The following is a 16,937-nucleotide window of genomic DNA, read 5'->3' as shown; positions in this document are numbered from 1 at the left end:
TTCATTTTATTTTTAAAAAATATTAGTCAAATTGATTCATAAAATGAACACCTAATGGTCCTAAAATCCTCACTTATACCAATATGTACCAAGTTCTTAAGGAATTTTACCAGCATCCAAAAATTACAAAACAAATTGGTGCAAGTAAAATACTGCAACAAAAATGCTATGGTGAAGATATTTTATAATTTGGAGTTATATTGACTCTAAAAAATTATTTACCTCAGTCAAAATATGGGTTATTACACTAGAACTCTCTGAGCTTTCCTCTTCCTTCTCCCAACCTTCCAGCCCTCTTCGATCATCATTTTAACTGAGCTCTAGTGAAATACCTCTACCTTATGCTTAAAGTTATACCTCCAACCATCCTAACTCTACATCGAAAGGAGAAATGATCACAATCCTCCCCTCAAGATTCCTAATAGAGATGCTCATCCATTGAGACCTTTTATAAGGTAAAATTTTAATCTCGAGCCCCTAGTTTGGTAGTGTTGGTCAAGAGTGAAGAAAACCAATAAAAAAACTAAAATTAGATCCTTAAATTAATGGTTTACATCATTTCAATCCTCCCTATGAAATTTCAAAGAAGTTTACTGGTGACATCTCTCGGATCACACAAAAGAAGGTCTACAGCTTTGGAGATGAGTGGGAGGTTGAAGATATAATCCTAGCATTGATTTTAATCAATAATTTAGATTATATCCTAAGGTCCTATAGCCAGTTTGTATGAAACCATTTTATGAACATTCCAAAAGCTACATTCAATTCTATATTTACACATTCAACCGTAATAATTGGCTGACCAATCAGGTGGCGCCTGCATGTAAAGCACAATGATTGGCTGACTATGTAAATTCAGATTTAAAAATAAAGAAAATTCTAGAAAACTTCAAAAATTAATATCTCCTCACCCACTTGAAAATTTTATGTGATCTTAGGCTCATTGGAAAGCTTTTGAGGAGACCTATCAAAGCCCTATGTTCTTTATACCTGAGCATGCATGAAACATAAGTTATAATAGTTAGAACCCTAGGGATATTTTTTTCATTTATGCATTAGGCTAACTCTTCAAGGATTGAAACTTTGGGAAATTGATCTTGGGCATGTCTTAGACATGTCCAAATTTTCCCCTTTTATTTGATTTAATTAAGGGCATCATTTAGCTAATTTGGAATTAAGGGTCATTATTTGACCCGTAATTTCAAATTAATCTAATTTCCTTTCAAATGAGAATTAGAATCTGATTATTTGTTTGTTGATTATGCTTAGGATAGGAAATAGATGACCATTGGTTTCATCCACCCTTACCTTAGGTAGTTAAATTTGAATTTTCTAAGGTAACCCTATGGTTACCTTAGGTGCTTTGATTAACCACCTTAAAGGATCCAACTTGGGCCCAAATTTATTGGGATTGGGCTTTTTGATCATGTGAGCTAATCGTACAAATTTTATAGAAATTGGAGCCCAATTGATCTAGTATATAAGAACCCCAAAATTTGCCCCTAGAATTAGCCTAGAGCCTTAATTAAATCATAATTAATTCATGTAAACTATAAAAATTATGAATAATTTATCAAATTGATTAACATTTAACCCTATACCCATGAAAAATTAAAATCCTTATATGTGAATTAATGTAATGGGCATTAGATTACCCCTTAGATGGGTACGATCTAGAAGCTCACAAAATTTTCTACAGGTGGTCATGCTCATATAGTGCTAAATTAAAACAGGTAAAATAATGATTTAATTTGACATTTTTTTTATAGATGCTAAAATTTATTGAATTCCCCCTTTAAATTAAAAGAGCATGGCCAAGTGTGGTTGAGAATTCAATTTAATGGAAAATTATATATTTGCTTAGGATATTTTTATTATAATTGCTTAGGATAACCATATAGGTTGCATTAGAATTTTATTTTAATTATGTATGTGTAATTCAATTAACTTGATTGAGTTGAAAAAGTTAAAGTGAGTCTTTAAGTTTGAATACTAGATCCAACCTAAAATCCAAAGAGGAGAGAACATCCATTAGAGGAGAGTTCTATTCCATTTAGAGATCCAAGTTAGGATGATTTCAATGTCCGAAGAGAAAAGAAAATACCCATTCAGGAAAGAGTTCTTTTTATTTGGATATTCAGACCAAATGGATCCAATAAGCTCACAGAAGGACAAAAAAAATAAAGATAAATAATATCCAAATCAAAGTTACTTACATTAGTCGTAGGAGTAGAATATAGGTTCTTGTGAATCTGATTTTAGCAATTTTAATTTTGATGATAGCAAATATTTTTGATACTTCTACTTCTCTACGACTGTCTTGCCTACTAATATTTTAGGTCCACAAGATCGAGTGCAACTCAAGCTAGCTCAAGATTGGGTAGACTAGGTCTGAGTCAGTTTGTAATCTTTTACCTTTTCTTGAGTAAATTATAAATATTGTGGTTCCTGATACTAAGTAACCTTAAACATACACACTTCAGGGAAATTTTTTTTACTCTTTTTAGAGTTTACTATTTTTGGTCCCATCATTCAGGAAGATTCATAAATCGCCTTGGATGATCAGTTAAAAATAGAAACCCTAATTAGGGCATCCTGGTTAAGGTAGTCATCATTAAGCACATTGTCCTGGATGATATTCGTATCGGCTAGGATGATAGGCTCAAATCAGAAAGAATCAGTTGCATGATCTATTTAGGTATCTTTAATTTTTAATGATCGTCTAAGACATCATCCTAGATGATATCCTTCCAATATGCCTAAATTAATTTGGTAATTAAGGAAAGTAATTAAGATTTGATTGCTCGATCATATCATCCTAGATGATCTCAGGATCGGCTGGGATAATTATTTCAAAAACCTTAATTATTTCTGGATGATAAAATATTAGTTGGGTTCCATTCAGGGCGATATTCTAGACGATATGTGCTGAAATGAGCTAATCATCCGAGATGATCGTAAGATCAGCCTAGACAATCAAGTTATTTTTACATCGTCTAAACACCTATTCAGGGTGATGTTCTGGATGATATTCTTTGAATTGTACTAATCATACAGGATGATATATTAGTGTATTGGATAATATGAATAAAAATCTTCTGATCATCCCAAACCGTCCGGGCTGATTGAGCAAAATTTGCTCTGATCGTCCAGGATAATATTTATATCATCCTAGATGATAAAGTTGGTTTGTTACAATTAAGTACTACTCTAAAACTCTTCTATATAAGACCTCTTGTTCTACCCAAGAGTATCTTTTGCTACTATCTTGACCTAAGAGAGCCTAGAGGAGAGGGAGAGAAAGGGAGAGAGAGAGAGAGAGAGAGATAGAGAGTGGATACTATGAGCGGGAGTTTGTGAGGGGTTTCACAAAGGTTCACTTCAACAAATGATCAAGGTTCTCTGCCTGCTTTAGGAGGAAGCGAAAGGAGTTGGGTTCTCTGCCTCACCGATGTCGGTGGAAAGGAGGTTTTTTAAAGGCTTCTCCACCTTGCTGTGGGAGCAAAAAGAGAGTCACTGAGTTTATTGCAATACTCGGAGGGTGCCTCTGGGGAGTGGATGTAGATCGAGTTGACCGAACCACTATAAATTTATGTGTTCTTTACTAATGCTTTTTTCGTATTTAATTTCTGCACTTTAAATTTCTTTGTGTTGAATTTTGGTTTGGTTTGAGTTTGTGTTTTTTATTGAAAGATATTTTACCAAATTCCAACCCGCCACCCCCCCCCTCCTCCTCTTTGGTTGGCTTAGGCTAGTTCATAAGGGCTTAATATCTCTAATTGAACTTTCATAGGTTGTTGTCAGGTTACTCTGATACTTTTAATTTCCATAGAAGGGTTGTAAATTAATGGATATTGTTATATGGATGTTTTATTTTTTTATTATTTATTTAAATATTATTTAAACTTTTGAAATTCTTCCATTTTTAGGTTGTATTTTTCTTGCAAGTTGTATTTTATTAGTCTTATATGATCGGAGGCTCAGAGGGTATGATAAAAAACATTTTATACTTAAATCAAATTAAAATTTTTAGGCTACATAAAATTCTAACAACTTAAAAGTAAGTAGAGAATGCGAGAGTCCTGCATAAACATATTAAAACTTTCTATACTGTTAGGTTACCTCCCCGCCAAAGGTTCTAGCAGACCACCTGACTATTTTTGGTCACATTTTATCAAGGGAATGTTGTGCAATCTCTAAGATAAAATTATTAAGCTAATTTAAAAACTTACTTCATACATTTTTGCATATAGTGTTGGTCAGTATACATTTCATTTAGATTAAATTAAAAGAGCTATAAATTTAATTATAATTTGCTCTGCATACTCGTCAAGAGGCCCAAATTAGTGATCTGCTCAGGCATCACCCCAACTCCTTAAAACTTAACTAACAATATCCCTGCCACAATTTCATAAAAATGAGACTCGTGGTTTAGATTTCCAGGTGGTTAGCTTGCTACATAATTTAGGTCGGGGTAAGTCCAAGGTTTGCACTTATTAGCTAAGTTCGGGATATTGTCATTTAGTGCCCAAATTTAGACTTAGATCTGGGGTAGATTTAAAAGTCATAAGACCCCAAACATCAGGAGTATGATCCCAAATTTCTAATAAATTAACAACTCAAATCAAAATATCTCTCCAATCTAAACTTTAAAGCCTAATACATAAAGTAGGTTGAGGTACTTCTAAATTATTTTATAAATATAAGTGTTCTTCATAACTCTTCTCCTTGGATCCCCAAAATAAGTTCTCAAACTCAATCCAATCCTAGTTGAGACTCTAAATCACCTCCTTTGATATCACTATTTGAATAATCTAGATAAAATTCTTGAAATTTTTCTAATTGAGAGTATTCGTAAGAAATTCAGCCTCCCTATAATATAATTATTTATGAGGGCTTGACCTCGTAGGAGATTTATAACCATATTTACTTTTTAAAATTGATTTTCATAACTCACTTAATTTCATTTTGGAAAAACAAAATCAATAATTATCATCATTGTCACATTCAGACAATTGATTATAAACGATATATCTTCCCTTGGAAGATATATCCTTCATTATCATGAATTTGAGTATGAAATTAATTATCTCTCATCAATATTATAGTGATGGAATATTAATAAAATGTCATTTTGACCCATCAGGATCATTTGTAGTTCTTCCCTGAATTCTATTATTATAATAAGGATGAAACATTTAGTTTTGCTATCTAAAACCATTAGAGAATAAAATGTTTGCCTCTTGGTTTGATATATCATTTGTAATTATGTGTTGATTTATAAAATTAAAATTTAAAAATTAAATTTTCCAAAAAAATTAACTTTCCAAACTCCTTTTCAACCCAAACACAATATAGCCACCACAGCCCTAGACCTTAATCCAACCACCACTGACGGGCTCTGTCACTCACCCACTTTGGTCAATCTAACCTCTATCACCTGCTAATTAATGGTCCCTCTAATCACCATCACATGACTTTGATCCTTAAGATCAGAGTCGCACGCCAACTAAGATCCATCTAATAAAAGTCATTATTAGCTCAAAAAAATGACACGAATGCATGAATCTCACTTTACATCATAAGATTCTATTTTTCTTAAGTTAGATTATAGTTAACTATATTCCCATGAGGGAAGTTTAGGATTTAATTACATCTTGGGTTCTTACTTCCCATGAGCGCAAGCACTTATAGTTAATTACCCCTATTAATACGTGAGAGAGAACTCTCAATTAAGGATGAATAATTTTTTAAGTATTTTAGTCTTAATTGCAGGGAAATTGGAGATAGACCTGATGAAGATCCCATGGTTTTGTCATCCTGTGTAATACTGTAGTTTCACATCTACCAACACAATAATCATTAATCGTAGCGTCCAAGGAATCTGATTAGCAGCCATGGGTTACCTCCTCTCAAGAAACTTAAGAAGACTAAAGTTGTTAGATGTGAATTTTGGTTTTAATTTTATTTGGGTTTTGGGGTTTATATCTATCAGAATACCTAGAATTAATTTTATTTAGAGGTCTACGACTCCCTTAGAAGTTGCTTGAATGTTTAATTTGGAGTGGGACTTATAGTTTTATTTATAAGTTGCCCAAAGATGAGTTTTACAGCTTAACACTATAGTAAGGTTGCCTGAGGATTTAACTATTTAGGGTAGGTCTTATGACTTCCCTTAGGAAGTAGCCTTAAAGCAGGTCTTACAACTTAATCATGTAAATTAAGATGTCAATTAGTTTGAATTTGATTTTTTGGGGTTAGGATCATTGTTATTTTATAAGCAATTTTCCTAAATGTGAGTCTTGTAACTTTAATTTAGAAGTTACCCATTAGTAGGTCTTACAACCTAGTTATATAGACTAGATGCCAATGCACTAAATAATTATCAGTGCTTTGATGTGTTTTTGTAGAGAAATTTATGATGGAAATTTCACATGCTTTCAAAATGGGCTTAATATCATAATTATTCTATTTCAAATCATTAGTTAAAGATGAAATTATCTTATAAAGCTTTTTTCCTTACTTTTTTAACAAGAGTTATTTGTGTGATTCGATTTGGGTTGGGAGTTATAGCTTTCATTAGAAGTAGCCCAGTTAGTGGGACTTACGACCTCGACTAAAGGTAGCTCAAAGATTTTAGTTGGGTAGGTCTTATTTCTTCCTTAGAAGTTGTCTAATGATGAGTCTTACAACCTAGCCCAGGAAGCTAAGTGGCCCGAGTTGTGGGTGTTACAACTAAGCCCTTATAGACTAGGATTCCTATGTAAGGAGTCTGGGCTATGTTTCACCTAAATATTTTCTCTCATAAGTTGGACTTATAGTTTCATTTGAAGTGTCCAGTGGATGGGTCCTATAACCTAGTTCTTTATAATAAGATTGTATATCTATTTTCTTTGGATTAGTTTAATTTTTTGAGTGGACATCAGTTGTTTAAGAGGTTTGACCCTACTCTCTAGTTTTTAATTTATCGTTGTGTGACGTTAGTGCATTTTTACAGTCATTCTTTTCTTACTAGTTGGTAGTTTCTTTTCAGCACTAGTAGCTTACTTTTCATGCACTAGTGTATTAGTAATTTGCTATAATATTTTTTATTTTAGCATTTATTTTTTATATTAAATAATTCAATTCTTAATGAGTTTTATTTATAATGTTGTAGGAGCTAGTATAGGAGAGTTAGAGCCTTGCAGATTGTGTTATTCTATTGGAGAGTTTCAGTTTGTGTTTGTATAGGTTTGGGGATTTAAGAGCCATTTGTATAGTGGTTTTAGACAATGTTGAGTTTTTGTGGAGGATTCATAGGTTTGTTGCGAGTTGTTTGAGTTTATACATGGAGAGTTTGTAAGGATTTGGAGAGTATTGTTTTTATATGTTGATTAATTGGAAAACATTTCTCTCCCCCCTCTTTTATTGCATTTCATTTCATAATTGCTTGAATTAGTCATTAAATCTTAATGCTCTTGAATTTTAACCAACTCTTGGATTTTTCAAACTTTCAGACTTAAAAATTACTCAGGTATGTTTTTAAAATTAACCAATTAATTTTAATTAATAAATATTTTGAGTATTTAAAATTTCAACAATAATTCCAATAACTTCACTTAAATGCTATTTATGTTGGAATCTCTTAAAGAGAGGTCTTATTTGGAGATTTTTAAGGCTCTTCAAGATAGTCTTTTTGGAGTGAAATGATTTCCAATTTAAAATTTACTTTATTAGATAACGTTTGGAAGAATGATTGAGTAGGATTTCCTATTACTAGATATATACAAAATTCATCCAGTTTTTCCAGTGCAATACATAAGGCTGATAAAAGATTATAAAAAATACATTCATTTTAAAGTACTCTCCATTTGATTAACATTTTCATTATTGTTATGTCACAAATACAAGTAGAAAAGGATAGACATAAGAAAGCATAGTGAAGATATGATATATATCAAGTTATTCCCATGTCTTGAATCAATTCAGAGCTTTCATTATAATGCTAGGTTATCCCAAAAAATAATTAAATATTTTGATTAATTTTAATTGAATAGTTTTACTAAACATTAATAAACCAAATTAATTATTTAATATTCGAATTGAATTGTCCTCTAAATTTTGAGTAAATTTTGCAGCCTCCCAGTGTCCCTCCCCATAAAAGGGATAAATCGGGATGGCATTTATCATAATTTCTTCCAATCATAACCTAAGGTCAACGACGTATGGTCTTTGGTTTGGAACCATCCTAGCTGAATCTAAGATACGACAACCCGAGCACTTCAAATTTTAAATCCATCCACCCAGTTCTAAGATAGATGGTGTATGTCTTTAAATTTTAAAACCATCCACCTAGATGTAAGATCAATGGCAAGGTCCTTGACATGTACATAAAAGTCTATTTTTTATTATCACTCTCTCTCTCTCTCTCTCTCTCTCTCTCTCTCTCTTTTAGATATATAATTTTATATAAATAATAAAAATAAAATATATATGATATATATATATATATATATATATATATATATATATATAATACTATATATATATATATATACATTTAAAAAAGAAAGGGAGAAAGGGTTTGAGTGGAGTCGGCTGGGGCACGATCAAGTTTTTGCTAGGGCGGTTGTCCAAAGAGCCAAATCGAATAGTCAAAAGTGAGTTGAAGAAGATGACTCATGTAATCTCTATACCTCTGTTAAGCAATGATGCCAAATAATAATAAAGGGGGTTAAAGAGGTGACTCATATGATCTCTTCCCTCTTGTGAAGTAATAAAACTGAACAATAATGTAGGAGTCGGACATCAGGGTCGAATGAGTCAGAGATAAAGATGGATTGGGGTATTGGACATTGGAAAAAAGGCTTGGGGCAAGATTCAGTGGTATAGAGGCGGTTGGCTTTGGGCTTTTTGATGTAGTTGGAGGGTTTAATGTCATATATAGGTAAAATTATAGCTTCGACTTCAATATGCACACGTTATAAAGAGATGAGAGAAGGAGTGTGAATGCCCTCTTCTGACTATTCCTTCTTGTCATTTTAAGAGAATGGATATGCATTTATTTTGCTTTGAATGGACAGTCACTTTGTTCGGGAGAGAACCGTATGAGGTGGGGCCAGCTTGTAGGCAAGTATATTGCTTCGTAATTTCTCTATTCTCTCTCTTTTTTATATAGTCAAGAAATTGCATCCCAATAAATCTGTTGTGTAAGATTTCACACAATAGATTCATTTTAGTATTTCAAAATGTCTTATTCTTCCAATCATCTCTTTGGGTTTATGGGCAGATAAAATTTGTATAGATTCAACCATTAGACATGTTGAATCTATATTTTAGCTCAACCTTTAGGCTTATGAGTATGAAATATTTTTAGCACTTCAGTCTTTGGACTTATTTAACTTATGTTTATTCTTCAACCAGTTAGGTAGGTTAATGAAATAGCTTGACCCTTAGGTTTGTGAGAATAATATATTTTTAAAGGCTTGGTCATTAGACTTATTAAACCTATATTTCATTTCAACCATTTAGGTTGATGAAACTAGCTCGACCCATAGTTTTATGAACATAAAAGATTTAGAAAGGTTCAGCCCTTAGGCTTGTTGAAACTATTTTTAATTCTCATCCTTTTAAGTAGGTTGATGCAAATATGGCTTGACCCTTAGGTTTATGAGCATATAAGATTTAGAGGTTCTGTCTAGGCTTATTTAACCTGCATTTTGTTTCAACTATTAGGTTGATGAAAATAGCTCAACCCTTAGGTTTATGAGCATAAAAGATTTTTTTGAGGTTTGGTCCTCATAGTTGATGAACCAATATAATTAGCTCAACCCTTAAATTTTGTGAGTATAAATGATTTAGAGGTTTGAACCTTAAGCTTTTTTAACCTATAGAAACATATCACTAAGCCACTTCCACATAAATGAGAGATAGGTAGCCAAAACCATATCACCCATCCAACCAGAGGACACCTGATTGCCCAGGCTAGTATTAAGAACAATGTACAAGGAAAACCAAGGTCTCAAAAAACCTGACAGGGCTAATAACCCAGCTAACAAGACCCCAAGAAAACTAAAATGTTTTAGTGATAATAGCAACCAACTAGGCCAAAACATGTTGACGGGCCGCACCAAAGAACACCCAGGAACAAGCCAGCAACCCCACACCAAACAACCCATTAGTCTAGGAAACTGACACCCAACAGGCCTTAAAATGCCTTAAACAATCATAAACGTGCTCAAAAAACTCTAAACATGTCAAAGAAATAGCAAATTCATCCCATAAACTAAGCAGCAACCCCAACCACCCGAGAAATAAGATCTAATAGTCCAAGCAACTAAAATAAATAGGATGGAAAAAATACAGCCAGACAACCAGCATTAAACCAATACCCATAGAACCATTAAAAATTAATATAAGGTAAACCAATTTTATTCAATCTTAAAAGACCTTTTAAAGGAACAGGAAGATTAGAAATTGAGAAATCAGCCATGGAATTCAAACCACACCACCACCTAGAAATCCAATAAGCACAAGAATTTCCCTCCTTAAGAATAACATAAAAAGAGTAGTTCAACAAGCTCAATAAATTCTTAATGTCCCTCATATAAAACAAGGAAGAAGAATAAATTGTATCATCCATAGTGTTAAAATACTAAAAGCAGTAATTAGAACCAACCTCAACAACAATATTAATGAGATCAAGAGAGAAATAAAGATGTAGACCATGGAGAATCGCATAGGTAGTAGCAAAGTTAATATCATAATTAAGTAAAGGACCAACAAAACCCAAAATAAAATTATCATTATAATCTTTAATGACTCCGCCATCGACATTCAGCTTATAAGAGTTGAAAAGTATCTTAATCCAATAAATAAACTTAGGGTCTTTATTAAGAATATCTACCTCCAACTTAATACCTAAAATTGTCTAGATAGAGAAATAAATTTTGAAGTTCTTAACAGAAAGAAACTTAGCAGAATAAAGAACCACCACCTTATCTTTAACATTTTGTATAATTCTATGGTGGTTCATAACCACACCATTGAAACGAGAGTTATTCATATCCAACTATAAATACTAAAGGATAAAAGAAGGAATGACAATTTTGATATGACATTTGGACTTAACGAACCAATAGTTAAGTAAAGCTTTGATAGAATCCTTAGCATTAAAATAATTTAAATGGAAAATATCATTAAAATAAGTCCATGTTTTGACTGCTAAAGGACTAGATAAAAAAAACATGGTTTATATTGTCCATATGATAACAACATTAGAAGTTAGACAGAAGGATAAAGCTTCTTTTAATCAAATTATCATCCGTAGGAATAAACTTGTGTAAAATTCTTCAGTTAAAAATAGAAACTGTAGAAGGAATACTATTATGCTAAATTATATAGAAAATCTTAGACACCTCATGTTTTGATCTAAAGGAATGCCAAGCATTCTTTAATCTAGAGCTACCATCTTTAGTCAAAGCACATAACTAAACATCATTAGAATTAGTATTCAGATGGAGCTCCAAAATTTGTTTAATAAAAAAATCTGGAATAACACTAAAAAGTTTCTCATAATCCCAACAATTATTAGAAAAAAATAATTCACCTTCACAGTAGTATTGGAGGATGTATTAGTAATATAATCAATTGATTGGCCCCCAACCAACGATCCTACCAAAAGAAAGTATTACCACTACCAAGGCCACAAAAGATAAAAGGCTCAACAACTCATTTAACTTTGCAAAGACACCATCACACTTTAAAGTTACCTTTGTTAAAACAACACATGGTGGGATCTTTACCCACACAATATTTGGCAATCATAAAATTAGCCCAAAGGCTCAAATTAGCATGAAAGTTTTTCCATAACTTGAAATAAAAAGCATAGGCCAAATCATTAATAGACTTACACCACAAAGCCCCTTCATCCATAGCACCACAGCATTTGTCCCAAGAGGACCAGTGAATTTTAGAATTGCTAATAGCCCCTTTCTAAAAAAGCTTATTAAAAATCCTATCAATCTTGTTACAAATTGCCTGAGTAGGAAGTAAAGTTTGAAAACTATAAACAGTAAAGAACAAAGAACACTTTTGTAAGAATTAACCGACCTCCAAAGCTCAAGAAATTAGAATACCGGGATATAAGTATGTTCTGCATAGCCATAATCAAATCATCAAAAAGAAATGTTTTCTTTTTACCCTTAAAAAGAGGCACCCCAAGGTACTTCAAAGGCAAAAGGCCATGACTAAAATCAGTTAAATTCTTAATAGCCACAATACGATCATAAGGGATTTTCTTAGCATAAATAAAGAAGCACTTATATTTATTCAAAGTAAGACCACTCATCATTTCAAATTGGTGAAAAAACATCAAAACTCTATTAATATTATTCATTGAAGCATTCGTAAAAATGATAAAATTATCAGCAAAGCTAAGTGAGATATAGGAAAACCACCTAACATTCTAAAGTAAAGGCTATGATACTTCTCAAAAAGATTGGCAAGACCTCTAGAACGGTACTCAGTTGTAATAATGAATATGATAGGAGAAATAGGATCACCCTATCTCAGCCCATGAGAAGATTTAAAAAAATAATTATTCTTACCATTAATAATGATAGAAAAATAAGGGCTTTCAATGCAATGTTTAATAATATTGATAAAAGTTAAACTAAAGACAAACAACTTCAAAATATTATAAAGGAAATTTCAATCAATGTTATTATAAGCCTTGGTAATATCAAGTTTCAGGATCACATTACCACCTCTAAACATCCAAATCTTGACAAAATTCTTGAGCTAAAAGGATATTATATACAATAGCACACCCTTTAACAAAGCCCATTTGAGATAAGTTTAGGAAAAAACATTGTTAAATTATTCATCAGAATTTTAGAAATCAGTTTATAAGAAAAGGTGCACAAACTAATAGGTCTAAAGTCATTCTAAGTCCTAATAAAATTATTATTAGGAATAAGCACAATAGAAGTGGAAGTAAAAAAACTTAGGAATAGAATAACCAGCAAATAAATCAGTAACAATAGAGAAGATATCATTACCAATAATAGGCAGAGTTTTCTAAAAAAATTTCATCGTGAAACCGTCCGGCTCTATAACAGACTCACCATTTATACCAAAAATAGTTTCCTTAACCTCCTCAAAAGAAGGAGATTTATAAAGGAAGACATTTTCATCATGAGAAATAACATTATGTATGATAGAAGGATTGTCAGTAATAGAAGGACTAAAGGCTTTATTAAGATGATTATGAAAATGCTAAACAACTAAATTAGCAATTTCAACACATCCTCGGTAATAGAGCCATCAACAAGATTAATTTTATAAGTGCAATTAATAGCACATTTCCTCTTAACCAAAGTATGAAAATATTTAGTATTATTATCACCTTCAACTAGATGTTTAGTGACCACTTTTTTCTTCCAATAAATTTTCTCCTGGGCATGTAATTTGTAAAGGAAATCTTTAGCCTCTCTTAATAAATAAAAATTAGCTTTAGAAAGCACCAATTGACACTGAGTTTCATAAGAATTCACCTCATCTTCCATAATTAAAATGTTGGAGAAAAGATTAATAAGAAAATTATGATTCCACCATTTTAAAACTTGCTTAAGCCTTTTCAGCTTAAACTAAACTCTTCTCATACCATAAATAGAATTATTCGGATGCAAAGGGGTATGCCAATTATCCTTAACTAAGTCTATAAAAGAATCATAAAGCAACCACATATTTTAAAATCTAAATTGAGAAGGAAATTCCATATATTTAGTCTTAATTTTAATAATAAGGGGAGAATGATCATCGAGGGTCCTACTAAGATGCTCAACAATAGTAGACTCAAAAGAATTAAGTCAGGATTCATTAACTAACACCCGATCTAACCTTTTCCATAAATGCCCATGATTCCAAGTGAAATTATTACCAGATAAACCAATCTCAATTAAGTTACAATCCATAATCATACTATTAAAATCCTTTATATATTGATAGATAGGGAGAGAGCCCCCTATGCGCTCAGATGGGTTAAATATATTATTAAAACCCCCTCTAGCAAGTAGGTTACAAATACTATGGAAGTGAATGATTTCTTCCCATAGCATCTTTCTGGTATAACGAGAAGAAGCATCATAAATAAAAGAGGCACAACATTAAAAATTAGAACTTTCAATATTACAATGCATAGCTTGAGTAAAGTCGCCAATAATGTATATCCAAACATAATCTTTCTAAAAACCCCAAATTTTATTGGCCATATTCTACATAGAATATTTAAATCCCAGAAATTTTATAGAACCAAGTAACTTATTAGAGGATGTAAGAGGCTCAAGCAAGACAAGAATAGACACATTATAAATATGGCATAAATTTTTAACTCTAAACTTAGAAGAAGGGAAGCCAATGCCCATAACAATTCAAATAATGGCATTAAACATTAAAAACATTAGGTTAATGAGAAGTATGCAAACGGGTGTTTTTAGGAGGATGTAAAATGAAATTCCTTTGCTTCCTACCTCTCCTACTATGACCCTTGGTATAACTAGTATCATTATTATCTCTAGCTAAACATTTAGCCAACATATCCATATCCTCCGTATCAGTAAAATCATCACTATGATAGTGAACATTCAAAAGAAACTTACTATCATTAATCATACTTGACTACACCCTTAAGAGAGGCATTTCTCCTTCCTCATAGAAAACACATCTTCCACAATGGTTTCATTGCTCAATTCATTACCACCTTTTTCCTTCACCTTACTAGTTGGATAATTTCTTGAATAATCATGGCAGTTTGATCAAGTTTTCTCATCCATAAAAATATTATTTAACGATCCAACCTCCATATGAGGACTAATAGAAAGAGAACCATTATTTAGTTTAATAGCAATACTTTGATCATTCATATTTTGACAAACAATAGGTAAAGAAGAGACAAAGTTTAGATTAACTTCCTACACTTGATTAAAATCATCAACATTAGTAGTGTTCGACTCAACCTGAATAGAAACCCTATGTAAGGATTCATTAATGTGAGCTTTCACTTGAGGAATAATGCCCACATTTCCATCAGTATTAGGAGTTACTATTTCAAGTTCAACCGAAGGTAATTCACTTTTAAGTGATGGTTTAGAAGAATCCTTATCCTTCCGGAGATGTGGGTGTGATTTATAATTCACATTTAAATAATGTCTATGTATTAAAAATGGGAGAAGAAAATAGGTAAATTTTTGAATTCAAATTTTTTAAAATAATCGTTCAATTCTGAACCAATAAAGACCTCATTAGGGAGTTTTTCTTATATATCCAATTCAATTAAAACACGAGCTATATATGGCCGTGAAATGGACGTTGTTGCTTGATCAGTTTGCAGCGGCCTGCCAAATATGGAGGCTAAATTGAATAAGATTTATGAAATGAAAAAATGCAATCAAATATTCGGGAAAGAGATCCATACAGTGGCAATGGGAGATTCCTCATGCACATTAAAATCAGGTGTCATTTAAGGAATCTCATTTGACAACCCTGAATGTAATAGGATCTCCTAGATATAATATGACTATAGTCCAAATCATTGCTCAGTTGAATCGTGATATGCCTAGAATTTAACAAGACAACTTGGAATAAACAAGACAATTTTAGATTCACAAAAAACTTATGAATGACATCCAAGTTCGACCGCCTAAACATGAACTTGCCAATAAGAGTAAGAGTAAAAGGAAAGCTAGCATTGAAACCATAGAGTCATCAAACATCAATGCTGAACAGCCTTTAAAGGAAGTATGAACAAAATGAAGTTTAGCAAAGGAAGAAGAAGTTACATCATAAACTTCCTTAAATAGTTGGGACTTTCCATTCAGAAGCACAACAAGCAGAGGGATAGATGATGATGGCATCATTATCTCCCAAAAACCACAAAATAAAAAGACTCAATAATGAAACCAAACAAAAACTTGACAAAAAGGAAACCACATATGCAAAATGAGCAAAAAAAATCATGAAAACCATGCTAGAAATGAAGGTAAGAGAGATCGGGAACCAAAGTCGTAGATCACCTTAGAATCGCCGCAGGAGCAGAGAGTCGTTACTTGTTAAGAGCATGAGAGGAGCTTTTTTTTATTTTTGAACCAATATATTTTAGCTCAACTCTTAAGTTTATGAGCATAAAATTTTCAAAAGTTTGACCCTTAGTCTTATTAAACTAATTATTTTTAACTTGGCCCTTAAGGTTTATAAGCATAGAAGATTTTAAAGTTCGGCCCATAGTTTTGTTAAACCAATAGATTTTAGCTAAACCCTTAGGTGAGCATATTTTTTAAAAGATTTGGTCTTTATACTTATCAACCTTAAATTATGGAGGTCAACCTTAGAGTCTAAAGGTTTTCGCTTGAGTAGATCTAAAACAGAATATATGGAGTGGAGAGTAGAGGTATTAGATTTGACTTATGTTAAGAAAGGTAGGGGTAGACCTAAAAAGACTTGGTTAGAAAATATTAGGAATGACCTTTCTTTTTTAGATTTAAACGAGAATTTGACTTTTAATAGGACACAATGGAGAAAAAGGATTCATGTAGCCTACCCCAGGTAGTGGGATAAAGGCTTTATGTTGTTGTTGTTGTTGTTGGTCTTTATACTTATCAAACCTATAGATTTTAGCTCGACCCTTAGGTTTTTAAGTATAGTATTTAAAGGTTCAGTTTTTAGGCTTATTGAACCTAAATATTTTAGCTTGACCCCTAAGTTTTTTAGCATAAAAGATTTAGAAAATTCCATCCCTTAGGCTTATTTAACCTATAGATTTTAGGTCAACTCTTCGGTGAGCAAAGTTTTTAAAGGTTCTGTCTTTAGACTTGTTGAACCTATAGATTTTAGCTAGACTCTTAGGTTTTTTAGCATAAAAGATTTAGAAAGATTCGGCCCTTAGTCTTGTTGAACCTATA

Source organism: Dendrobium catenatum, unplaced genomic scaffold (assembly GCF_001605985.2).
Source record: "Dendrobium catenatum unplaced genomic scaffold, ASM160598v2 fragScaff_scaffold_133, whole genome shotgun sequence".
NCBI classification, from domain to species: domain Eukaryota; kingdom Viridiplantae; phylum Streptophyta; class Magnoliopsida; order Asparagales; family Orchidaceae; genus Dendrobium; species Dendrobium catenatum.
Note: the sequence above shows the minus strand (reverse complement) of the source record.